Source organism: Oryctolagus cuniculus, chromosome 7 (genome assembly GCF_964237555.1).
Source record: "Oryctolagus cuniculus chromosome 7, mOryCun1.1, whole genome shotgun sequence".
In the NCBI taxonomy this organism is placed as follows: Eukaryota; Metazoa; Chordata; class Mammalia; order Lagomorpha; family Leporidae; genus Oryctolagus; species Oryctolagus cuniculus.
The window spans coordinates 163,891,758-163,916,869 of record NC_091438.1 but is presented as its reverse complement, the minus strand read 5'-3'; the positions used below and the strand labels follow the sequence as shown (position 1 = coordinate 163,916,869).

Sequence of the window (25,112 nt, the reverse complement as noted above, 5' to 3'; positions counted from 1 at the left end):
CGTCTCCCTCAGCTAACCCTGCACCCCGAGAAAATGAATCCAACCACATACTCGGGTGATCCCGCCCACTGATCCTGCAGATTCCAGGACACAGGAAAGTCCTGCACGCCTCAGAGGGCGCACGTTCATCGCGTCAGCGCCCGGGGAAGCTCTCCCACGCCGCTTTGCGCTCTATCTCCAGGCCCACCGCACTGCTGACGCGTTTTCCCCCTGAGGACCACGAGTCTCCACCAGCCCCAACCACCTTCGCCAGCTAAACTTCACCTGCTCACAGCTTAGTGGGATCGCCCTGTAGTGACTGCAGAGTGTCACTATCTAACGCTACCGAGAACAGATTCAGTTAGGTTCCGTGTCAACGTAACAGTTCCCACCGCATGCATTCTTACACAAACACCAGTGGAAGAGGCAGACAGGACTACCAGGTGCCATAAAGAGAGACCACAGCACCTATGAAAATATTTTTTTTTTTTAAGATTTTACTTATTTGAAATGCAGAGTTACAGAAAGGGAGAGTCAGAGAGAGATCTTCCATCCGCTGGTTCACTCCTCAAATAGCCACATCGGCCAGAAGTAGGCCACACCAAAATCAGATGCCAGGAACTTCTTCTGGGTCTCCCATGTGAGTAGCAGGGAGATGGGACGCCAGCATCACAGCTTGTGGCTTTACCTGCTATGCCACAGTGCCAGCCGCCTATGAAAAGACTACACTAAAGGGGTTTGGCATTGTGACATAGCAGGTAAAGCTGCCACCTGCAACACTGGTATCCCACAGAGGCACCAGTTCGAGTCCTGGCCACTCTACTTCTGGTCCAACTCCCTTCTAATGACCTGGGAAAGCAACAGATGACCCAAGTGTTTGGGCCCCTGCACCCACATGGGAGACCCAGAAGCAGCTCCTGGCTTCTGGCTTCAGCTGGCCCAGCAAGTGAGGCCATATGGGGAGTGAACCAGCAGATGGAAGACCTCTCTCTGCCTCTTCTTCTAACTCTGACTTTCCAATAAATAAATAATTTTTGAAAAAGTAGGAGGATGGAAAGATAATCAAAGGTTACAATGTTTCAGATACAAAGGAAGAGTAACTGTAAATATTTTTACCTATTTTCACTTTTTCTTTGAAAGACAGAGACAAGACAGAGATTTCCCACCATTCCAATGCCTGCAACACCGTCAGGGCTGGGCAGGGCAGCAGTCAGAATCCTGGAATTCAAGCTGGGTACCCACGCGGGTGAAGAACACAAGCACTGGAGACCACTGCTGCCTCCCGGGGAGCACGTTCGCAAGGTGCTGGAAGCAGCAGCAGGGCCAGAGCTCGAATCCAGACGCAGGCACAGCAAGCCCCTAAGCAGGCACCGAAAGCCCACACCACGTCTGCTTTCTGAGTGTCAGCCGCGTGAGCGACAAGCTGAGTCCTGAACTCAGCATCACCGGGGGGCAGATCCTGAATGCTCTCATCACAAACCTGAGACATTCAAGGTGATGGTCGGGTTCTTGGCTTGATTTGGTAATTCCACACTGTACTCAAAATCTGAACATCATTTTGTACCCCATAAATCTGAGCAGCTATAATTTGTCAACTCTTTTTAAGATTTACTTATTTGAAAGGCAGTTACGGAGAGAGAGAGAGAGATGCGCTGATTCACTCCTCAGACGACCACAACAGCCAACAGTCAGAGCTGGGCCAAGCCGAAGCCAGGAGCCAGGAGCTCCATCTGGGCCTCCCACGCGGGTGCAGGGGCCCAGGTATTTGGGCCCCGAGGCACACTGGCAGGAGCTGAGTCGGAAATGTAGCAGCAAGGACTCAAACCAGTGGTCACAGGGGTTGTTGCAGGCGGAGGATTAACCAAGTGAGCCACAACACCTGCCCTGAACCAACCTGATTTTATAATTGGTCAGGACTCACAATATTCAACTGATCAAGGAATAAATACATTAATGCACATGGAGTGCTGCTTTGTTTTGTTATTCTTTTTTCTGAAGATTTATCTATTCAAAAGGCAGAGTTACAGAGACAGAAGGAGAGACCGAGAGAGGTCTTCCATCTGCTGGTTCACCCCCCAAATGACAGCAACGGCCAGAGTTGGACTGGTCTGAAGCCAGGAACCAGGAGCTTCCTCCAGGTCTCCCCATGTGGCTGGCAGGGGCCCAAGGGCATCGGCCATCTTCCGCTGCTTTCCCAGGTGCACTAGCAGGGAGCTAGATCAGAAGAGGAGCAGTCAGGACTCGAACCGGCAGCCATGTGGGATGCTGCGTCCCAGGCAGTGCTTTTACCCACTACGCCGCAACACGGGCCTCTGTTATACACATATTCAAAAACAAATCTTTTGGTTTTTAACAATCAAATCCCCCTCTCTCTCAAACTCTGCTTTCTTAATCTAACCTCGTCTCCTCCACAACCTAATATTCTAAGCACAGCAAACATCATAAGCAGATTTATGCATGCGAGAACTTCTGAAGTTAGAACACATCATTGTCTGTTCAACTCATCTCTGATATAAAACATTTTACACAAATTCAAACTTCTGCTTAACTTCACAGCATTGAAAGGCAATAGCATCATGTCTCCCACAGCAACTGGGACAAATTTTAAAGCTGTGAAGCCAGCTGACACAGAATGTCACAGGACCACTGATTCCTACCTAACAGCTAGCCCCAGCATAAGCCAGGCGCAAGGGTACAAAGAGAACTGAGAACTCCTCTAGCCTCCCGCCACCCTCTCTCTACTGCACCGATTTCCCCATCAACTTCCCACCGACATCAGCCACGCTGCCTTTCGCCCTGTGGTTCATGGACCAGGAACACGGATGGCACCTGCGGGCTCATTAGAAAAGCTGGCTCCTCCAGGCCGAGACCTGTGGCGCCAGCTTCCCATGAGCACCACTTCAGATCCAGCTCCTGCTAGTGGCCTGGGAGAAGCAGCAGTAGATGGCCCATGGGTTTGGGCCCTGCCACACACGTGGGAGCTCCAGATGAAACTCCTGGCTCATGGTTTCGGCTTGGACCCAGGCCAGGCCATCTGGAAACCAGTGCCATCTCTTTCTATTATAAATCTTAAAAAAAGGAAGGAAGGGAGGGAGGGAGGGAGGGAGGGAGGGAGAAAGAGGGAGGGAGGGAGGGAGGAAGAGAGAGAGGGAGGAAGAGAGAGAGAGAGAAAGAGAGAAAGAGAGAAAGAGAGAGAGAGAGAGAGAGAGAGAGAGAGAGAGAGGGAGAAGAGAAGAGAGAAGAGAGAAGAGAGAAGAGAGAAGAGAGAAGAGAGAAGAGAGAGAAGAGAGAAGAGAGAAGAGAGAAGAGAGAAGAGAGAAGAGAAGAGAAGAGAAGAGGCAAAGCAAAGCTGACCACTCATGAACCCCTCACCAGCTGGATCAGCATCTGCAGCCAGTAAGGCCCTGGGGAACACACTGGCACAGCCAGGTTCTCAGACTCACCCACGTAATCAATCTCCCTGTCAAAGAGCAGGGCCCTGCACTGCTCCCCACTCACCCCAACTTCTGAGCCCTCTCCCTGCTCCTCTGCAGAGCACGACTTCTCCAGGCCACAGCCACACGCGGTCTCCCCTCTCCCTTCTCCCACGTTGTCTCATTCCGATCTGGCTGTCACAGCCACCGCCCGGTACTGTCCACTTCCTCACAGCTGGTCTCCACCCCCACTCCTCCCTGAAGAGCTGCCCCTCTCCACAGCCTCAACCCCGCCTCCAGGGTGGGCGTCCCACACAAGGTTGCCGGCCGCTATTCATGAGAACTTAAATACTAAGACTTCCAGACTGGACTGCAGGCCCACAGACTTGATCACAGCTGACTCTGGACTGCCCTCACACCACCCTGCCCCTCACCGCTAGCTGTCCCCTCTGTTCTCCCACAGCAACCAGGCTGACTCTGCCTCCAAACCAGACAGAAACCTAGCCACTTCTTTTCACTCCCACAGTCACCACCCTTAGCAATGCCACCTCATTTCTCAAAATGTCTTTTAAATGACTTGTCTTTTTCTGTGCCAATAATCTACTCTTCCTTCAGCAATCCAAACAATCTTTGAAAATTCCCACGGGGGGAAGGCCGGCATTGTGGCACAGTAAGGCTGTCACTTTGTAAGTGGTACCAGCACCCAACACTGGAGTGCTGGTTCGAGTCCCGGCTGCTCCACTTCCAATCCAGCTCCCTGCTAATGCACCTGGGAAAGCAGCAGAAGATGATCCAAGCACTTGGGCACCTGCCATCCATGTGGGAGACCCAGATAGAATTCCAGGCTCCAGACTTTGGATTGGCCCAGCCCCAGCTGTTGTGGCCATTCAGGGAGTAAGCCAGTGTTTGGAAAATCTTTTCTCTCTTTCTCCTTCTCTGTCTCTCTGCCTTTCAAACAAATAAATCTAAAAAAAATCGTGTTTTGGGGCTTATATTTGGAGGAATGGCTAACGCTAGCACTTGGGACATTCACATCCCATATCTGGTGCCGGTTCCAGTCCCGGGAACTCTGCTTCTGACCCAGCTTCCTGCTAACGTGAACCCTGGGGAGCAGCAGGTGACGGCTCAAGTTCAGGTCCTTGCCACCCATGGGGACCTGGACTGGGTTCCTGCCTACCCCTATTTGTTGCAGACATTTGGGGAATGAACCAGCTTTCAAATGAGTAAATGAAAACTTTTTCAAAAATAAAATAATTTTAAAATATTTTAAAAACTTAACATACTTAAATAATTTAATATTTAACATTAATTTAATATTTATATTATTTAAGTATTTTAAATAAAAACTCCAACATAAATTTTTTTTTGACAGGCAGAGTGGACAGGGAGAGAGAGAGACAGAGAGAAAGGTCTTCCTTTGCCGTTGGTTCACCCTCCAATGGCCGCCGCGGCTGGTGCACCGTTCTGATCCGATGGCAGGAGCCAGGTGCTTCTCCTGGTCTCCCATGGGGTGCAGGGCCCAAGCACTTGGGCCATCCTCCACTGCACTCCCGGGCCACAGCAGAGAGCTGGCCTGGAAGAGGGGCAACCGGGACAGAATCCGGCGCCCCGACCGGGACTAGAACCCGGGGTGCCGGCACCGCAGGCGGAGGATTAGCCTAGTGAGCCGCGGCGCCGGCATAAAATGCTTGTAAGAACATTTGCATCACTGGAAGCTCCGCTGGACAGGACATAAGTGTGGAAACGAGAGAAAAATCAACAGCTCTTGAGGACAGGTGCTTCGGTGCGGTGGTCGACGCTGCCGAGGATGCCGTGTCCCCAGCGCACGCCCACTCCCAGCTCCGCTTCCCATTGCAGCTTCCCGCTGCTGCGCATCCTGGCAGGCAGCAGGTGACTGCTCAGTTGGATCTCTGCTACCCACAGGGAGACCGACACTGGGCATCAGGGAGGAACCAGCAGATGGGATCTGTGTCTTCAGATGAAAGCAGGAACGGTCAGCGCTGTCTAAATCTGTAAGCAAATACTGCTGTGCTAAAGCTCTTGTCTGACAGCTGAAGACAACGTTCTGAAAGTATAGCATGCTAACTGTAATCAGCGTCTTCTTGGGGACTCATCATTCTAACTTAATGGAAATGTATCGGACCGTTCCCCTACTGAAACATGGAGACCGGCATTCTATGGCGCAGCAGTTTAAGCCACCACCTGGGAGGCTGACATCTCATCAGCGTGGGTTGTGATCCAGCTCTCTGTTAGTGCACCTGGGAAAGCAACAGAAGACGGCCCAAGTGCTTGGGCTCCTGCACCCACGTGCGAGCCCCAGGTGGAGTCCAGGCTCCTGGCTTTGCCCTGGCCCAGCCCCAGGTGTTGAGACCATTTGGAAAGTCAACCAGTGGACAGAAGCCCTCTCTCCCAATCGTGCTTCTCTCTCTCTAACTTTGCCTTTCAGATATATAAAATAAACTTAAAAAAAAAAAAAGGGGGGGTGGGGCTGGCATGTGGCGTAGCAGGTTAAGCCACTGCCTGCGATGCCAGCATCCCATACGGGTGCCGGTTCCCATGCAGCTCCCTGCCGATGGCCTGGGAAAGCAGCAGATGGCCCACGTGCCTGGGTCCCTGCACCCAGGTGGGAGACCCGAATGGAGCTCCTGGATCCTGGCTTCAGTCTGAAAAAACAAGTGCAAAGAGGGTATGCTCGTCACTCGCCCATGCAAAAGGCCTCTTTCCCATGCCTTCCCATTGCCAGGCACCACGTCCCCTGTTCTGACTAAGTCCCAAAGAACCTCTCTTCCCTTGCAGACTTGCCTCCGTGGAGCAGTAGGAGCCACCCCCAAACCCCCCAGCAATGAAGCCACCTTTGAGCCTTTCCAACAGTGCACCTGCTGCCAGGTGAACCCCTGGGGTTATGGCCTCGCCATGTGGCTTCACGGGCCTCTGCCCCAGCTCCGACGCTGCAGATGCCCTGGGCGTCTGGATGGATTGACACATTCAGGAAACACTGTCAGGCAGGTTCCAGACTGACCAAGCCCACTTCCAATGGCCTGGTGGACCCCAGCCTCCAACCTACCCTGGTCGGACAGAGGGACCCACGACTCTAATCACAACTTTCAGCACCTGACCAGCTGTGGTCAAGCAAGGCAAAGCAGCAGGGATGACCAGAGGAGAGGACGCGAAAGCCGAGACACAAAGGATCAAGGACCTAGCAGTGCCATCAGGAGGAAGACTGGAGCTTGGGGTAAGTGTGGAAGTCAGAGGGTTAGGATACATTTATTTACTTATTTACTTACTTGAAAGGCAGAGTTACAGACAGACAGAGATCTTCCATCCAATGGCTCACTGCCCAGATGGCCACAACAAAGCCAGGAGCTTCATCCGGGTCTTCCATGTGGGCGTTAGGGGCCCAAGCACTTGAGCCACCTTTCGTTGCTTTTCCCAGCGCAACAGCAGGGAGCTCCGTCTGGAGGGGCGCCCACACGGGACGCCAGCGTCGGGCGACGGTTTTTAATTAAGACTGCAGTGGGTGTGACCAGCTGAGGTGAGCTCCGCGGGAAGGGACTGGGCACAGCGCTGAAGCACTGCAGATGGGGAGACACCGGGAGAAGTGGGAGCAAACCAGCAGGAGCCGCGGAGCCGCCACCTCCCGGCAGCCACGGGAGGGCAGTTAAGGGGCAGCAGTCTACCAGACTCACAGCCACGACAGAGTACGCTGAAAACTGGGAAAACGGCCTTTCAGAGCCTCCGTACCTGACACAGCGAAGTTCTCACAAGCAGGAACAGAAGTGAGAGGCCCGTGGGTCTCCCACTCAGTGTAAAGCCCAATTCTATAACTAAACGGTGGTTCTGAAAAAACACCCAGAATCTTCATAAAACACTCACCTTTTATACCTAAGCTCTTTTATCAGTTTCTTCAACTGCAACTAAAACTTTTTCACAAGAATTTGCCATGAAGGAAAGTGGAAACTCGGGCAACAGGGAAGAGTCAGGAACACAGAATGGCTGGAGGACTCAACAGTGTCCCCCAGGTTCATGTTCATCACGGGAGCTCAGCACCACAGGAAGAAGCCACCTGGGCCGGTGCTGTGGCAAAGCCGTTTGCAGCACCTGCAATGCTGGCGTCCCGTATGGATCTGAGTCCCGACTGCTCCACTTCCGATTCAGCTCCCTGCCAATGTATCCGGGAAAGTAGCAGAAGACGGCCCAAACGCTTGGGCCCCTGCCACCCATTTGGGAGACCTGAATGAAGCTCCTGGTTTCTGACTGTGGACCAGCCCAGCTCAGGCCACTGCAACCATTTGGGGAGTGAAGCAGTGGATGGAAGATGTGTGTGTCTGAGTGTATGTGTGGTCTATCTCCCTCTATATAAATTCTGCCTTTCAAATAAATACATAAATCTTAAAAAAAAAAAAAAAAAGTCACTTGGGACACCTGCCCCATACTGGAGTGCCTGGGTTCGAGGCCCAGCTCCACTTTCAATTCCAGCTTCCTACTGACGTGCGCCTGGAAGGCAGCAGCTGACTCAACTGTTAGATCCTAGCCCCCTCCACGGAGACTGGGCCGAGTCCCATGTCGCCTGCCTCTAGCCAGTGTGGACATCTGGGCGTGAACCCCCATGGGTCAGAAGTCCTGTACTCTTCACACCCACCTGACTCATGAGTGTCTGTCTCAGGAGGCCTTCGCAGGTGCTCAGCTGGCAGGCCACACTGGATGAGGGCAGACCCCAACCCGGGGACCGTCAGGAGAGGGCGCAGGTCACCTGCAGAGTGATAGTCACAGCCACTGACCCACAGGAACTGCGGGCACCACTGAGAGCTCAGGGGCTGAGGAAAGACCCCGGGGCCTTCGGGGTACGGCCCTGCCAACGCCCGGATTGCAGACTTCTCTCCTCCAAAACGGAGAGGAAGTTTGTGTTGGGCCTTCAGTTCGGGACAGCTTGCAGCTACAAGAAACCAACGTTGTAACATTTCAGAAGCAGGCTTTGGCCTGACCCAGACTTAGCTATTTGGGACATTTGGGGAGTGAACAAGTGGACAAAAGATCTCTGCCTCTCCCTGTCATTCTGCCTTTCAAATAAATAAATAAATCTTTCTTAAAAATCTATTTATGGCCAGCGCCGCAGCTCACTCGGCTAATCCTCCACCTGCGGCGCTGGCACACCGGGTTCTAGTCCCGGTTGGGGTGCCAGATTCTGTCCCGGTTGCTCCTCTTCCAGTGCAGCTCTCTGCTGTGGCCCGGGAGGGCAGTGGAGGATGGCCCAAGTGCTTGGGTCCTACACCCGCATGGAAGACTGGGAGGAAGTACCTGGCTCCTGGCTTTGAATTGGCGCAGCGCCGGCTGTAGCGGCCATTAGGGAAGTGAGCCAACAGAAGGAAGACCTTTCTCTCTGTCTCTCTCACTGTCTATAGCTCTCTCTTTGTCTCTCTCTCTCTCACTGTCTAACTCTGCTTGGCAAAAAATTTTTAAAAAATCTATTTATACAGTGTGATTCCCGATCTGGGGGAACTACCGCTACACACACATGCATGAACACAAAAAGGCTAAAAGAATATATAGCAACCATATGTGGTTATTTCCTATTAGATACAGATTTTCCTCGTTTTTATATTCCCAACTTGCTACAATAAACATATTAAACTTTTTGCTTGTAGACTTTTTACTCACTTACAAGGCAGCTACAGAGAGACGTCTTCTCTCCGTGGTCACAGAAAGGGCTGCAAAGGCAGAGGCTGGGCCAAGCTGCGGGCAGGAACCAGGAGCCCCGTGGGGGCCAGACTTCTGTTTGTTTGAAAGGCAGAGAGACAGAGATCTTCCACGTGTCGGTTTGCTTCATTCCCCAAATGCCTGCAACAGCCAGGACTTGGCCAGGCCAAAGATGGGACCCCAGAATCCAACCCAGGCCTCCCACACATGTGGCAAGGACCCAAGTACTCGAGGCATCACCGGTGCCGGCCAGGGTGTGCGTTAGCAGGGAGCCGGAGCTGAGAGCAGAGAGGGATTCAGACTCGGGTGCCAGTGTCCCAAGCAGCACTGTGACAGCTGTGAGACGCCCGCCTTCACATTGTTATTAAAATGCAAAAAGTAAAGACAAAAAATGAGACACCAGGCATAAGATCCCCAAAGAACGAGGACAGGATAGATGGTGGAGGAAATGAGGAGTGGAAACAGACTGCCTGCTTGACAAGTTTAAGTTTAAAGAAAGAAATTAAGAATAGTGGCTAGAAGAGACACCAAGCCTAACGGGTGAAGTTGTGCAATACCTTAGTAACGTGTGAAAAGCAACGGCTCCTGAAGAAGAAACTCAAGGCCAAATCATTGGAAAATGTTTTCAAATGGAAGAACTCGCTTTTAATAACATATAGAGGCTAGAGGCGGCGCGTGCAGACACGAGGGCTGGAGTTCAAAGGGCAGGAGAGCTCCTACCACTCGGTCCACGATGTAATGATCACGCGGCTCGGGAGGAAGTGACCAGACCAGGGCTCAGACATCGCGGCCCCTCGCCCACCTCACCTGCTAAGGCACAAGTCTGAGGACCACACAGACCTGCTGGCCTCTGCCAGCATGGGGGCTGCCCCGGAGGAGGCTCCCCCACTGCCACGAGCGTCAGACAGGCCTGGGAGGCCCGACACAGCACCCACACCAAGCAGGAGGAAGGCCCGCGTCCCAGGATCCCCGGACCTCTGCCTGGAGCCCTCTCCTCCCACACGTCTGCCTGCTCTGTTCAAATGTCTCAACCACTCTTGTCTTTTTTTAGAATGTTTACTTATTTTTTCTTTTTATTTGAAAGGCAGAGAAATCAGAGGGATGCTCCACCTGCTGGTTCACACCCCAAATGCCTGCAACAGTCAAGGTCGGGCCAGACTGAGGTCACGAGTACTGCACTCCACCTGGAACCTCACGGGTGGCAGGAACACCACCTGCTGCCTCCCAGGGTGGCATCAGAGGAAGCTGAATGGGACGCGGAGACAGGGCTCAAACCCAGCAACTGTAACAGGAGATGAGCGTGTCCCAAGTAACATCTTTTAAGAAAATATTTTTTATTTGAAAGGCAGAGTCATGAGGCCAGCACCATGGCACAGCAGGTTAAGCTGCTGTCTGCAGTGCCAAGTCTCGGCTGCTCCACTTCCTTTCTAGCTCCCTGCTAATATGCATGGGAAAGCAGAAAACGGCCCAAGTCCTTGGGACCCCACACTGACGTGGGAGACCCACAGGAAGCTCCTGGCTCCTGCCTTTGGCCTGGCCCAGCCCTAGCGGTTGCAGCCATTTGGGGAGTGAACCAGTGAATGGAAGATCTTTCGCTCTGTAACTCTACCTTTCAGATAAATATATTTTTTAAATAGAAAGACAGAATTGGCTGGTGCCGTGGCTCACTAGGCTGATCCTCCACCTGTGGCGCCGGCACACCGGGTTCTAGTCCCGGTCGGGGCGCCGGATTCTTTCCTGGTTGCCCCCCTTCCAGGCCAGCTCTCTGCTGTGGCCAGGGAGTGCAGTGGAGGATGCCCAAGTGCTTGGGCCCTGCACCCCATGGGAGACCAGGAGAAGCACCTGGCTCCTGCCTTCGGATCAGTGCGGTGCGCCGGCCGCAGCGCGCCGGCCGCGGCGGCCATTGGAGGGTGAACCAACGGCAAAGGAAGACCTTTCTCTCTGTCTCTCTATCCACTCTGTCAAAAAAAAAAAAAAAATTACAGAGAAGGGGGGGGGAGAAGGGGAGAGAAAGGGAAACAGACAGATTTATTGATTGATTGATTGATTGATTTTGACAGGAAGAGTTAGTGAGAGAGAGACAGAGAAAAAGGTCTTCCTTCCGTTGGTTCACCCCCCAAATGGCCGCTATGGCTGGCGCACTGCACCGATCCGAAGCCAGGAGCCAGGTGCTTCCTCCTGGTCTCCCACGTGGGTGCAGGGCCCAAGCACTTGGGCATCCTCCATTGCACTCGGGCCACAGGAGAGAGCTGGACTGAAGAGGAGCAACTGGGACAGAACCAGCGCCCTAACTGGGACTAGAACCTGGGGTGCCGGCGCCGTAGGCGGAGGATTAGCCAAGTGAGCCATGGCGCCGGCCCAGATTTAAAATATATATATATTTATTTATTTATCTGAAAGGCAGAATTACAGAGAGGCAGAGGGAGGGAAGGAGGGAGGGAGGGAAGGAGGGAGGGAGGGAGGGAGGAAAAGTCTTCCATTTACGGGTTCACTCTCCAGATGACTGCAACGGCAGGAGCTGAGCTGACCCAAAGCCAGGAGCTTCTTCCAGGTCTCTCACGTAGGTGTAGGGGCCCAAGGACTTGGGGCATCCTCTGCTGTTTTCCCAGGCCATAGCAGGTGGAAGTGGAGCAGCCAGGACTCAAACCGGCGCCCATGTGGGATGCTGGTGCAGGCTTAGCCCACTATGCCAAAGCGCTGGCCCCGAAGGAGAGAAAGAGAGAGAAAAAGTGAAAGAGAGACAGAGAGAAAGAAAGATCTTCCATTTGCTGGTTCACTCCCCAGATGGCCAGGGCTGGGCCAGACCAAAGCCAGGGAACTAGAGCTTCACCTGGTCTCCCACTGCTCTCCCAGGAAGCTGCATCGGAAGCAGCCAGGACCTGAACTGTGCTCGTGGGGGATGCCAGCGTCACAGGCAGTGGCTTAACCTGCTGCACCGCGACACCAGCTCCCCAAGTAGCAGCTTGACCACTGCACCAGACGCCCACCCTTTGCTACCCTTTTTCTTAAGATGTATTCAGTTTATTTGAAAGGCAGAGTTACGGAGAGGCAGAGGCGGGGGGGTGGGGGTGGGGTGATCTTCCGTCTACTGGTTCACACCCCAGATGGCTGCAACGGCCAGAGCTGCACCGATATGAAGCCAGGAGCCGGGAGCTTTTTCCAGGTCTCCTATGTAGGTGCAGGGCCCAGACTTGGGCCATCTTCTACTGCTTTCCCAGGCCACAGCAGAGAGCTGGATCAGAAGTAGAGCAGCCGGGACTCAAACCGGCACCCAAATGGGATGCCCCCACGCCACAGCGTCGGCCCTGCCTGCCCCCTCCCCTCCCCCTGACCCCATGTCCCCATCACCAGCCTCCCCTGCGGAGCAGCAGCCCTGCACGTGCACCCACTGAGGTCTCCCAGCTGTCCCGGCTCCGGCTCCTTCTCTCTCGGCATTCCCAGCTACGAGCAGCACGGAGCAGGCCTCGCGGCCCGTCTCCCCAGCCCCTTCCGAGACGCTCGCTGGCCCTCAGGAACCCCCACTGCAGGCTGAATCTCTCTCACACGGCCCCGGCTGCTCCTCACTCACCCAGGAGCCCCGCCCTAGTGCCAACCCTCAAGTTCCGCCCAGGCCTCCCCCAACCCACCTCTGACCAGCCTCCCCAGGAAACGACACACCCTGCAGCGCTGCACAGGTGGGCAGGGCAGGGCACGAGCTCCCGGCACACTGCACCCTCCCTCTCGCTGGCCCTGACACCTGCTCTCAGGCCCTGCTTTGTGCTGGGTCGGTGAAAGCCCACCGGGCTTCATTTATGAGGTCAGAATCTCATCTAAGCTAAGCCTGGCTTTTCCCCCACGGAGCTTTTCCCCACACGGACACGTGTGGAGTGCCTGGCTGTGGGTGTCAGGTCCATGGAGCCCCAGGCTGACGGGAAGGTAAGGCGTGCTCCATCCCAGAGAGGGAGCTCCATCCCAGAGAGGGGACACGGCCAGGGTCCAGTCTGCACGTGGAGCCATGGCTGCCGTCTCCGGCATGAGGACCTGCCCGTGAGCACTCCAGCTGCCTGACGGTCCCTTGGTAGCCACCGCACCAGACGCCCACCTTTTGCCACCCTTAATACATCTTTTTTTTTATTTTTTTTTATTTTTTTTTATTTTTTGACAGGCAGAGTGGACAGTGAGAGAGAGAGACAGAGAGAAAGGTCTTCCTCTGCCGTTGGTTCACCCTCCAATGGCCGCCGCGGCCGGCGCACCGCACTGATCCGATGGCAGGAGCCAGGAGCCAGGTGCTTTTCCTGGTCTCCCATAGGCCATGGGGTGCAGGGCCCAAGCACTTGGGCCATCCTCCACTGCACTCCCTGGCCACAGCAGAGGGCTGGCCTGGCAGAGGGGCAACCGGGACAGAATCCGGTGCCCCGACCGGGACTAGAACCCGGTGTGCCGGCGCCGCTAGGCGGAGGATTAGCCTAGTGAGCCGCGGCGCCGGCCATGCCACCCTTAATACATCTTAAGATGTATTCAGTTTATTTGAAAGGCAGTTACGGAGAGGGAGAGGCAGAGGCGGGGGGGGAAGTGATCTTCCATCCGCTGGGTCACACCCCACACCCCAAATGGCTGCAATGGCCAGAGCTGCACTGGCTCCCAGCTCCTGACACCACAAGGAAACTGGATTAGGTGGTCAGGATTACTGGTTTGTAAATACTAAAGCTGCCAACTGCCACAGGCAGCAGTTAATAAACACAAGAGCCCTCCTAATTGCACTGGCCAAGTTTCATGTCCCAGGCCTGCAGGATACTAAGAGGAAAATGTTTTAAGTCTGACAACCATGGGAAAGCCATGCGCAGGCTCCCATTCGTTGCTTCGCTCTCCAGACCAAACCCAGGGATGGAACCCCAGCGTGAGTAGGGAGCGCCTCTAGTTAAGTTCTATGTGAGGAAAATAGCTGAGTGATGTGGCAACATTACAAAAAGACAGGGTGGAACTGATGCTCGCGCTGATACACTCAGGAATGGGACAGACAAGGCAATCCAAACAGTACTTGAGACACTGGGAAATTGTGATAAAGAGGCAGCGTTCTAAATAAATGTGCAAAGGGGGCAGATGCTATGGCACAGAGGATCAAGCCGCTGCCTGCAGTGCTGGCATCCCATATGGGCACCAGTTCAAGTCCCAGCTGCTCCACTTCCCATCCAGCTCTCTGCTAATGGCCTGGGAAGGCAGCAGAGTTTGGCCCAAGTGCTTGGGCCCTTGCACCCATGTGGGAGACATGGAAGAAGCTCCTGGCTCCTACCTTCAGATTGGCTCAGCTCCAGCCATTGTGGCCATTTGGGAAGTGAACCAGAGAATGGAAGACCAACCTCTCTCTCTCTGCCTCTGCCTCTCTGTAACTTTGCCTTTCAAATAAATAATCTTAAAAAAAAAAAAAAAAAAAGCTAAGCCTGAATTAAATTTTTTATTTCCTTGAAAAGCAGAGTTACAGAGAAAGCGAGAGAGACTCTTCCATTCACTGGTTCATTCCCCAAACGATCACAACGGCGGGGGTGGGCCAGGCCAAAGCCAGGGGTCAGGAGCCTCATCTGGGTCTCCTATGTGGGTGCAGGGGCCCAAGCACTTGGGCCAAATTCCACACCTTCCCAGGCACATTAGCAGGGAGCTGGATGGGAAGTGGAACAGCCGGAACTCAAACCAATACCCACATGGGATGCTGCAGACAGCAGCTTAACCTACAGTGCCACACCAGCGGCCCCACCTGAAGAGTTTTGTCAATGTTTATTAAGGGGCCAGCACTGTAGCACAGGTTAAACTGCCGCTTGTGAGGTCAGCATCCCATATCAGGTGCCTGGTTTGTGTCCCAGTCAGCTTCACGGCAGATCCAGCTTCCTGCAAATGTGCCTAGGAGGCCAGGGCCAGATGGCCCAAACACACCACAGGGAGACCAGAACAGAGTTCCTGGCTCCTGACTTCCGCCTGGCCTAGCCTGGTAGTTGAGGACGTTTGGGCAGTGAACCAGCAGATCTGTCTTCCCCTTCCTCTTTGTCGTTCTTTCAAATAAATAAGTAAATCTTTAAAAAAAAAAAAATAGTTTACTGGGGCCAGCATTGTGGCTCAGCAGGTTAGGCCGGCGCCCGCAGTGCTGGCGTCCCATACGAGCACCAGTTCAAGTCCAGCTGCTCCACCGCCACTGAATTCCCTGCTGATGCCCTGGAAGGCAGAAGACAGCTCAGGTTCCTGGGCCCCTGCCCCCACGAGGGAGACCCGGCTGGAGTTCCTGCCTCCTGGATTCGGCCGGCCCAGCACCCACCCCTGCGGCCGTTTGGGGAGTGAACCAGTAGATCAAAGAGCTCTCTTCCCCTCTTTAACTCTGATTTGCAAATAAATAAATATATTTAAATGTTTATTGAATTATTGGAAAATAATGAACCCATCAAATGTTCCAGGAACATTTTTATGAATAACTATTTTCTAAGAAAAACATCACGGCAAGAAGAGAAGCTGTGTTGCACAGAACAGTTCCATGGGGCTGGCGCTGTGCACAGCCGCTCCACGTCCACCCCAGCTCTCCGGGGGGCCTGGCGAAGCAGTGAAGACGGCCCCAGTCCTGGGCCCTGCGCCCGCCTGGCAGATGCGGAAGAAGCTCCTGGCTCCTGGCTCCAGATCAGCTCTGGCTGTTGAGGCACTTGGGGAGTGAACCCGCGGATGGAAGACCTCTCTGACACTGCCTCTCAAGGAAATAAATAAGTCTTTAAAAAATCGCTTCACTGCCTGCCCCAGCAGAACATCAGATGCGCACACCTGCTCCTGTATGCAGTCTGCTGCTACACAGGGCTGAGGCGCAACCAGATCCAGCCTCGCCGAGACGGGCACTTAGGAAAGAGACAGTGCGTGCATCAGCACACACAGCGTGGGCAGTCTGACACCACACCCAAACCGGCAAGTGGTCCTCCCGCCAGTGCAGCTGCCACGTGCGAGCTGGAACTGTCGATTAAGCGGCAGCAGTCACGCACTGACCCGAGCGGGCCTCGTACCCACCTGTGGACCTCCAGCGCGGCAGGCCGCTCACTGAGCTACAGTCAGCACATCCTCCAGAAGGCCCTGATTCTTCCCTGCGTGACAGCTGCGTCCGCACCTGCATCCCAGGAAAGCCTTCAGCCGCAGGAAAGCCATCGTGCTCAGGCAGCATCATCAAGCTTCCCAAGTCCCACTTTCCCTCTAAAGCCAGGCTCTGGATCCAGCATCAGGGTCCGCTCTCTCCCCTGAAGTGCGTTTGGCTTCACTGACCTCTGAGAAAGTAACTATCAAATCCCCGCTTCTACGTAGCCACTGTTGTCCAGCAGTTGTTCCTTAGAAAAAAAGTTCATTTACTTATTTCCATCTACTTGAAAGGCAGAGTGACAGAGAGGGAGACTGGGAGCTGAGCGACATCTTCCACCCACTGGTTCCCTCCCCAGGTGCCTGCGACAGCCAGGGCGAGGCCCGGACAAAGCCAGGAGCCAGGAGCGCCGTCCGGGTTTCCCACACGCGTGACAAAGGTCATCGTCTGCCCTCACAGGACGCAGCAGCAAGAAGCCGGGCAGGAAGTGGAGCAGCTGGACTCAAAGCAGCACCATGACCTTGCTGTGGACATCGACGGCTACAGCAAAGCCCCGTCCCTCGGCTGGTCGCAGCACGGCCGGGCAGTGCGCACTGTGACAGTGACAGACGGGGGACGCTGAGTTCACGCAGTTCCCAGCTCTGGCTCAGACCCTGGGAGGCAGCAGGACTGGTGCCACCCCCGGGAGAAGGGCAGGGAGTTCAGCCCTGGCCACCGCAGGCATCTGGGGGGTAAACCAGCAGGTGGGAGGGGCTGTCTCTCTGCCTCTCCAGAAAACACACCGACCGGATTAGCTTGGTGACACGGCCTCGACTGGCGCTGTGGAGGTCAGAGCGCCCTGCACGATCATGACGGTAGTTCTGAGCTAACAGACCCCTGAACGATGTCTTAGGACATCTCAGGGCCCACGGTCACACCAGAGAGCCACTGCTCTAAGCACCTCTGCTTTCCACCACCCTCTAGATCCAACTCCTGAAGGTCCACCTCCATCCACACCTCTCCTCCACAGCCGGACCAGGTAAGTTCCAACAATTTACAGCTAAGTAAACTTTTTTTTTAAGATTCATTTATTTGAAAGGCAGACTCGGCGGCAGGGAGCCACAGAGAGAGACAGGTATCCCCATCCTCTGGCTCACTCCCCAGGAGCCAGGAGCCTCATTGGCACCCCCCACAGGGCGCAGGGGCCCAGGCACTCAGGCCAGCCTCCACTGCTTTCCCAAGCTCATTAGCAGATGGAACTCGGGCAATGCGGGTGATGGCTTAACCCATGAGGCAACAGCACTGGCCCCCACAGTAAACATTTGTTAAAACAAATATCCAGGGGCCAGCGCCATGGTCTCAGCTGCTCCACTTCCAATGAAGCTCCCTGCTGACGCACCTGGGAAAGCAGCAGAGGATGGACCAAGTGCTTAGGCCCCTGCACCCATGTGGGAGACCCAGAAGAAGCTCCTGACTCCTGGCTTCGGCCTGGACCAGCCCCTGCTGTTGAGGCCATCTGGAGAGAGAACCAGCGGATGGAGGAGCTCACTCTCTCTCTCTCTTCCTCTCTCTGTGCAACTCTTTCTTTCAAATAAATAAATCTTTAAATTTTTTTCGTTAGTATTGTCACTAGTTAGCAAATCAAAGGACAGAAACAAATCTGCTGAAATCCAAAAATTTCCAGTGTCATAAGAAAGGGATTTCTCCAAAAAATAAAAACCTTCACCAGGCTCAAAACGATCCGAGAGGCACAGAAAGGCAGTGGCGAGCAGAGGTACACAGCACAGGCACACGGAGAGCTGGCCTCAAGTCCCCCTGGAACCACGAGGAAGACAGGAGAACCAAGCTCCAACAGCTGTCGTCTTCTAGGACCACCCACACTATCACAGTGACATTCTCTACAAAGCACAGCCTGAGCAAGAACGGTCAACCTCCCAGTGCCCTGTTACCTAAGGGTTCCTCACACGTGACCCACTGACCCTCACAACCCACGGAGGAAGCTCCCGCGTGCCCATCTTACGCTAAGGGACCCGACCCAGAAATGCCGATGCCACCACCCCAGCCTGTGAGGCGACAGAGCTGGCCTCTAACTCGGTGCCAATCCTTCTGGAAACAGTCTCTCATTTAGGAACTCTTTGAAATTTCTAGGATGGGGCAGGCCCTGTGGCACGGTGGGCTAAGCTGCCAATTGGGAGTCGGTACTCCGCTTCTGCTCCAGCTCCCTGCTAACGCACCCTGGGAGGACGCAGATGCTTTTGGGGAAAGAACCAGAGAACAAGAGCTTTCTCTGCTCTTCCTATGTCTCTCTGCCTCTCAAATAAATAACCTTTTTTTTTTTTTTTTTTTTTTTTGACAGAGTGGACAGTGAGAGAGAGAGAGAGAAAGGTTTTCCTTTTGCCGTTGGTTCACCCTCCAATGGCCGCCACACTGCGGCCGGTGCACCACACCTATCCAATGGCAGGAGCCAGGTGCTTCTCCTGGTCTCCCATGGGGTGCAGGGCCCAAGCACTTGGGCCATCCTCCACTGCACTCCCGGGCCACAGCAGAGAGCTGGCCTGGAAGAGGGGCAACTGGGACAGAATCCAGTGCCCCGACTGGGACTAGAACCCGGTGTGCCAGCGCCGCAAGGCGGAGGATTAGCCTACTGAGCCACGGCGCCGGCAATAAATAACTTCTTATTAAAAGTATTCAGAATTGGGGCCGGCGCTGTGACACAGCAGACTGATCCTCCGCCTGCGGCACCGGCATCCCATACGGGTGCGGTTCTACTCCCGGCGGCTCTACTTCTGATCCAGTTCTCTGCCGTGGCCTGGGAAAGCAGCGGAAGATGGCCCAAGTGCTTGGGCCCTGCACCTGTGCGGGAGACCCTGAGGAAGCTCCTGGCTTCAGATTGGCGCGGGTATGGCCGTTGCAGCCATTTGGGGAGTGAACCAGCGGATGGAAGGCCTCTCTCTCTGTCTCTGCCTCTGTAACTCTACCTCTCAAAATAAATAATAAATACTTTTTAAAAAATATCCAGGATTAGTTGTTTTTAGCTTTATTGACTACCCGTGGCCAGGCAGTCAGGAGTCTGTAACCTTCATGGGAAATGCATTTTCTCATCGCCACGGGACTCGGGTCAGTGCTGCTGCTGGCATCCCGTCAGCCCCCGCCACTCCGCTTCCAACCCAGCTCCCTGCTGGTGCACTGAGGAAGGCACCGGAGGGTGGCCCGAGTGTTCGGGCCCCCGCCGCTTGTGCAGGAGAGCGAGATGGACTCCTGGCTCCAGCCTGGCCCAGCCCTGGCCATTGTGGTCATTTGGGGAGTGAATCAGCAGATGGAAGATCCCTCTCTCCCCCTCTGTCACTCTGCCTTTCAAATAGAGCTTCAAAAAAAATTAACAATGCCTTCAGCATTCCAATTCTAGTAGGTTACAGGATACAGAATTAACCTGCCCCTTGATAAAACGCATTACGTTCGCAGTGATTATTAAATCATAATCATCTCTCATCAGTGGCACAACAGGCTGAATTCTCGGGTAATTCTAAGAATCATTTTAGTTAAGTCTCGTCTTTTAAATTAAGCTCTTCGGAAAGGCTCCTTCTCAGAATTCCGATTTAAGCTAATAAGGGAATACGTTCACTCAGTCTCACTAGCAGCGAGCAAGCAGCCCGGGTCCACGGAAGGCAGCGCCTGCACAAGGACACAGGACGGAGCTGAGGCGGCTCCTCGCCTCCCCTGGCCGCGCACGGCTCGCGGCCCGGAGCCGCCGCACTTCCCAGGTGCGGGGTCTGAAACAGAGCTCACAGCTGTGGGGCACAGGCGCCCCGTCCCCCGCAGCCCAGCCACAGGGCCCTGCGCTCCCGTACGTATACACACTCCTTCAGTGTGAAGTCTCAGCCATGTAAATCATTTCCCTGTCTCAACACACATTCGCTTTTATTACAGATTTATTTATTTACCTGAAAGGCAGAGTTACACAAAGAGAGGCAGATACAGAAAGATCTCCCACCCACTCACCCGCCGGTTCACTCCCCAGATGGCCGAACCGGCCAGGGCTGGGCCAGGCTGAAGCCAGAGCCTGGAGCTCGGTCAGGGCCTCTCCCGTGGGTGCCGGGGCCCAGGCACCCGGGCCTCCCTCAGCTGCCCTCCCAGGCGCACCTGCGGGGAACTGGCTCAGAAGTGGAACAGCCGCTGGGGCTCAAGCCCCTGGATCTGTTCTCATCCCCCCATTTCATGTGAAACCGCTTCGTAATCCCACCACTCATTTCCATCAGCAAACACAAACCTGAAACCAGAATTCAAAACAGTGTTTAAAAATAATCTAAAGAACCCTGTCCACGTCTTACGAGACTTGCACTAAACAGGGGTTTCAAAATCATATTGCTTGCCATATGGTCAAGCCCAGATAATAAAATTGAGCCTATCTATTACCAATCCACTAACGCTGAAGCCAAAGCCGCAGGCAGCAAGAATTTAATCCAATTTGGAGACTGACATGAGCCAAATCTCTCGGGCGGAGAAAAACAATCCAATGAAGAAGCTACAGCAGATGCCAACACTGCACTTCCGAAATGAGACCAGTGTTCCTCCTCAGAGCAGGATGAGCCAGAGCCCACTGCTGCCCGCGGGGCCGAGACCCCCACCCTCCCCGCCGGCCGTCTGGGGGCCACACTTTCCCGGCGCAGCCAAGAGAAAAGTTCAGGGCGCGGCCCCTGCCCGCAAACCCGCCTCCGGCACCGGGCAGGCGGAGCGCTCTCCGCTCGCTGCTCCGGAGTGAACACGAAACCGACCCCTCGCGTGCCAGGCAGCAGGGTGGGCGCGGGGCCACCTCCTCAGGCGCCCCCGGCGCGGATTTCCACGCAAGAAAACCCCGCAGCATCCTCGGGGCCCTCGCCGGCCCCGGCCGGGCACCTGCACTGCAGCTGCGGCCCTCGGGCTCCCGCCCAGCCCCGCCGCGCACCGCGTGTCGCCGGCCGGCGGAAAGGGAACTGCTCCCTCGCCGTCTGGCTGCCGCGCACCCCCGGAAGCGCCCGCATCCTCACGTCCAGACGGCGCTCCTTCCCTCCAAAAAGCCTGCAGCTCCACCGGAGCGGCACGCCACGCACACGCCACGCGTGCCCCGGAGACCCAACGCGCTGCCCGCAGCCGCCTGCCATCCCCGCACCGGCGAGCTGGCCGTGACAAAAGCCCAGCTGTCTCCCCCGGGCAGCGACGGTGACAGCACGGTCGCACCGACGGACACACGCAGCAGCCCACCCCGCGCCCACCCGGCGCGCCCCGGAGGGCTCCTCCCGCGGCCGGCGCCCCGCGCCGCAGCGCCCCACGGCGCCCCCAGGACGAGCGCGGCCCCCAGGACGAGCGCGGCCCCCGGAGCACGCGCCCCCACGCGGGACGCCCAGGGCCGCGGGGGGCCCGCAGCCCGCGGGGCCGGCGACAATGGCCGCGCCGCGGGGTCGCCATCTTGGCCGTGGGGCCCGGACGCGGCGCCCACGCCGCGCGAGGGCCGGGGTCGCCGCGGGGTCTCGCCCGCCCGCGCGGCGCTGGCCCCCGAGCTCCGGGCCGGGGCGGCGCGACCGCCGAGCCCGGGGCCGCCCGCCGCGGCCGCCCCTCCGCGCGGCGGGGCTCCCGCGGCCCGGGGCGCGCCAGCCTTTGTTCTCGCGGCCGCGGTCCGAGCCGCCGGGCGGGGGCCGCCCCCCGACCCGCGCTGGCCCGGGCGCGCCCTGGCCTCGGGGCGGGCTCGGACCCCCGCCCGCACCCCCGCCGCCTCCCGGGGCCCCGCAGCCCCACCCGGGCGGGGCAGGAAGACGCGGCCCGGCCGGCGGTGGGGGCGGGGCGGGCGCCGGCGGGCAGGGGAAGGGGCCCGCGGGGACGCCGGGGCACCGGGGACCGGGCCGGGGGGCTCGGGGCTGGGCCGCGGCGGCCGCGCTCACCTCGGCGCCCTCGCCCGGCCTGACGCCCACGCCGCCGCCGGGGCCGCTCGAGGCTGGCGCTCGGGCCGCGCTGCGGGCGCTGGGCAGGTGCGCGGCGAGGCTGTGGGTCCGCGGCGGCTGCTCGCTCCGGCCGCTCCCGCTCCGCTCCCGCCCGCGCCCGCCGCCGTCCGCCCCTCAGACGCCTCCAGCCATCGGGATGGGCGCGGCGCCCCTGCCCGCAGCTCGGGAAACCCCACGCGCCGCGTCACCGCGCACGGCCGCCGGGCGCGCGCACGCACGCGCGCTCCCCGAGCCGACGCGCGCGTGCGCGGGGCTCTTAAAGGAGCCCCGCGGCCCCGGCTGCGGCCGGACCTAGGCCCTGGCTCCCCTGCTCGCGCCGGCCGGCGCCCGGAGAGCCGGTTCTGCGCCGCGCACGGGCCGAGGGCCGGCGCATTGCGGGAGACGGCGCCGGAGGGCTCTGGAGCCCGGTGCCCCCGAGTGGCCTCCCGCGAGGAGCGACCACGTGCGTGCCGAGGCCCGACAGCCGAGGCGCGGGCGCCGGGTGGGGAGGGCGGGGGTCGCGATGCGTCCGCTGGAGCCTCGGGGGCCGTGGACTCGCTCCCCCCCCCCGTCCAGCTGGTCTGGCCGCGGTCCCAAGTCCAACCCGAAGCCCCTTTCCCCGGGCGTGCGCCCGTGCAGCTGGGCTCGCTGGAGCCGCGGCCTGGACCCTCCACACCGCGTGGGCCCCGCGTGAGGCGGCTGCCAGGCAGAGGGGGGGTGCGCGGACCTGGGTGTGCCACGGAGCACGGGGAACCTGCAGGATCTCGCCAAGGCCCACCCCACGCCGCGGGGCCCATGTGCGGAGGACCCTCCCCCCGCCCTGCTGACCCCCACAGGAAGGCTCCTGACTGTGTGCACCAGTGTGGGCGTGTTCTCCTGCCCCCCCCCCGCCCTGTGACTCCAGCTGCTGGCTCCGGTGGGGTCACCGCCCCAGACATGTTGTCCTCTGGCCCTGGCCGCCTGAGACCCTGACCGACCCTTGCCCCTGCCACAGTGCGAGGCCGGCCTCGCCCACCGCTCCCCGGCCCCACCAGGCATCCCCGGGAAAGCCACAGCAGGTGTGGAAGATGTGGGGTGATGCTCGGCTGTGCCCAGCACAGGGACACCATACAGTGGGCCCTTGGTGGGGCAGCTTCACTGGCCAGTGGAGTGTGAGTGGTGGGCACAGATATGGGCCTCAGGGAAGGGCTGGCGTGCTGGGCAGCCCCAGGGCCACGGGGCAGTGGAGCCGCAGAGGGGTGGATCTGGGCATTGGAGGTGGGTCCCGGCCTCAGTGCCCACCCGAGGTCCAGGACACAGGAACGTCGGCAGGGAGGCGGAGGGTGCAGCGCGCAGGCCAGAGCGGGCAGGGGCTGTGTACGTGGACGCCGGGAGGCTGAGGGAACCCGGGACCTCCAGCCCAGCCATCCAGGGCACTGGGCACTCCACACCGTGGGCCAGCCTGGTGCCAGGGCTCCTCTGGCCCATGGCTGGGCCATCCCATTACAGCCAGGGCCACGAGGCTGGACCAGCCGCGAGGGGTGCAGCCCTGGCACCTCCGGCTACCGGCAGGGCTCCATGTGGGGCAGGGTCTTCCCTGGAAGTGGCTCCAGGGCCCCTGCAGACACCCTGGGGTGTGTGTGTGTGTGTGTGTGTAACGTGTGTGCATCCGTGCAGTCTCTGTGTGTATAATGCGTGTGCATCCGTGTAGTGTGTGTGTGTACAGTGCGTGTGCGTCTGTAGCGGTGCCAGGGCAAAGCCGAGAGGAAGAAGGAGCAGTGGCCCTGGGTTCTCGCTCCCACACCCGGGCCTCAGCCGCTGGCCTGCATCAGCCCAGGACGACAGGGGCCTGCAACCTGGGGACGTGGACCCTGGACTCTGGGCAAACTGCAGGGGCCTCCCGCCCACCTGGGCCTCCCCCAGGGTGATAAGCAGCCAGCCTTCTCCTCCACCCCCCCCCGCAAGGGTCTGAGGACACCAAGGACTCTGCCCTCCCTGCCCCACCCTCCACCCTGTGGCCAAGGCCACCACCTGCTGCTCAGACCCTCCCCTGGGGCCCAGGCTTCTCCGCGGCACTCCCTTCCCTGGAAGTGTCTCAGAGGTCAGAGCCACACCCAGGCACCGCAGCCAGCCCAGGGCCGGCCAGCGGGAGGCTGCAGAGCCCGGCAGAGCCCCGGGGAGGAGGCTCTGGCTGCGCGCCCGGCACTGCCTGGAGAAACCCAGGGAGCGGGGATGAATCTCCAGGTGCCCCGCCCCCTCTGCGCTGGAGCAGGAAATGGTCTAACAGGAAAGTAGGTCTTTTTAAATCTGAATTATTCAAACAATCCGTGCACGTGACCGGGACCCAGAGTGCCCGCCGGTGCCCCGGGAGCCAGGCCCCCACCGGGCCCTGGAGGGTGTCAGAGCCTCGGGGGCGGTTCCCGACGTCTGGGCCCTGGGAGGGCAGGAGAAGCAGGGCAGGCCGGTGGTCATCGCTGGCAGGCTCTTTTGTCTCACGCTGGGCGCCTTCTCCCGCCCAGTCCCCTGCCCCCAAGCCCCAGAGGACAGAGGGTGGGGGGGAGGGGACAGGAGCCCGCGTGAGGCGTCTGGGGAGCAGAATGTAGGTGATCAGCGCTAATTAGCTTCCCCAGGCAGGGCTGGTCGGAGGAACGGGGTCAGGGCTGCAGGGGAGACCCCCGCCCCTGCTTCCGCGTGCCTGTGCAGAGGGGCTGAGGAAGGCCGGGGAGCCCTGAGGGCACCTGGTCCAGGGCTGGCCGGGTCACCGGTCTCCGGCCCAGGCCTCCATGTGGGGCGTGCAAGCCCCACTGAGCTCCTGGGCCTTGGGAAGGAAGCTGGCAGCTGCCACCCCCAGACCCTGAAGGACTCCTGGGCCCCTCCCAGTGGTGCGGGGGCAGACTCCTGCCTCTTGTCCCTGGTCCTGGTCACCCAGCTTTTTTTTTTTTTTTTTAAGAATGATTTATTTGGAGTGGGCGCCGTGGCTCACTTGGTTAATCCTCCTCCTGTGGCACCGGCATCCCATATGGGTGCCAGGTTCTTGTCCTGGTTGCC

General features: G+C 57.7%; 1 protein-coding gene across 4 annotated transcripts in view; it reads right to left on the bottom strand.

The window, feature by feature from the left end:
• Positions 1 to 22,318, bottom strand: part of GNB1 (G protein subunit beta 1) — a 79,525-nt gene extending 57,207 nt beyond the window's left edge. Inside the window, exon 1 of one of the 4 annotated variants that reach the window (XM_070079416.1) lies at positions 22,047 to 22,318. The gene's annotated coding sequence lies outside the window, so the exon portion shown is untranslated. Of the gene's footprint in view, positions 1 to 6,676; positions 7,802 to 22,046 lie in introns of those variants that run through there. The other 3 variants (XM_070079420.1, XM_070079417.1, XM_070079418.1) reach the window with 3 other exon arrangements.
• Between the last annotated feature and the right edge of the window lie 2,794 nt (positions 22,319 to 25,112).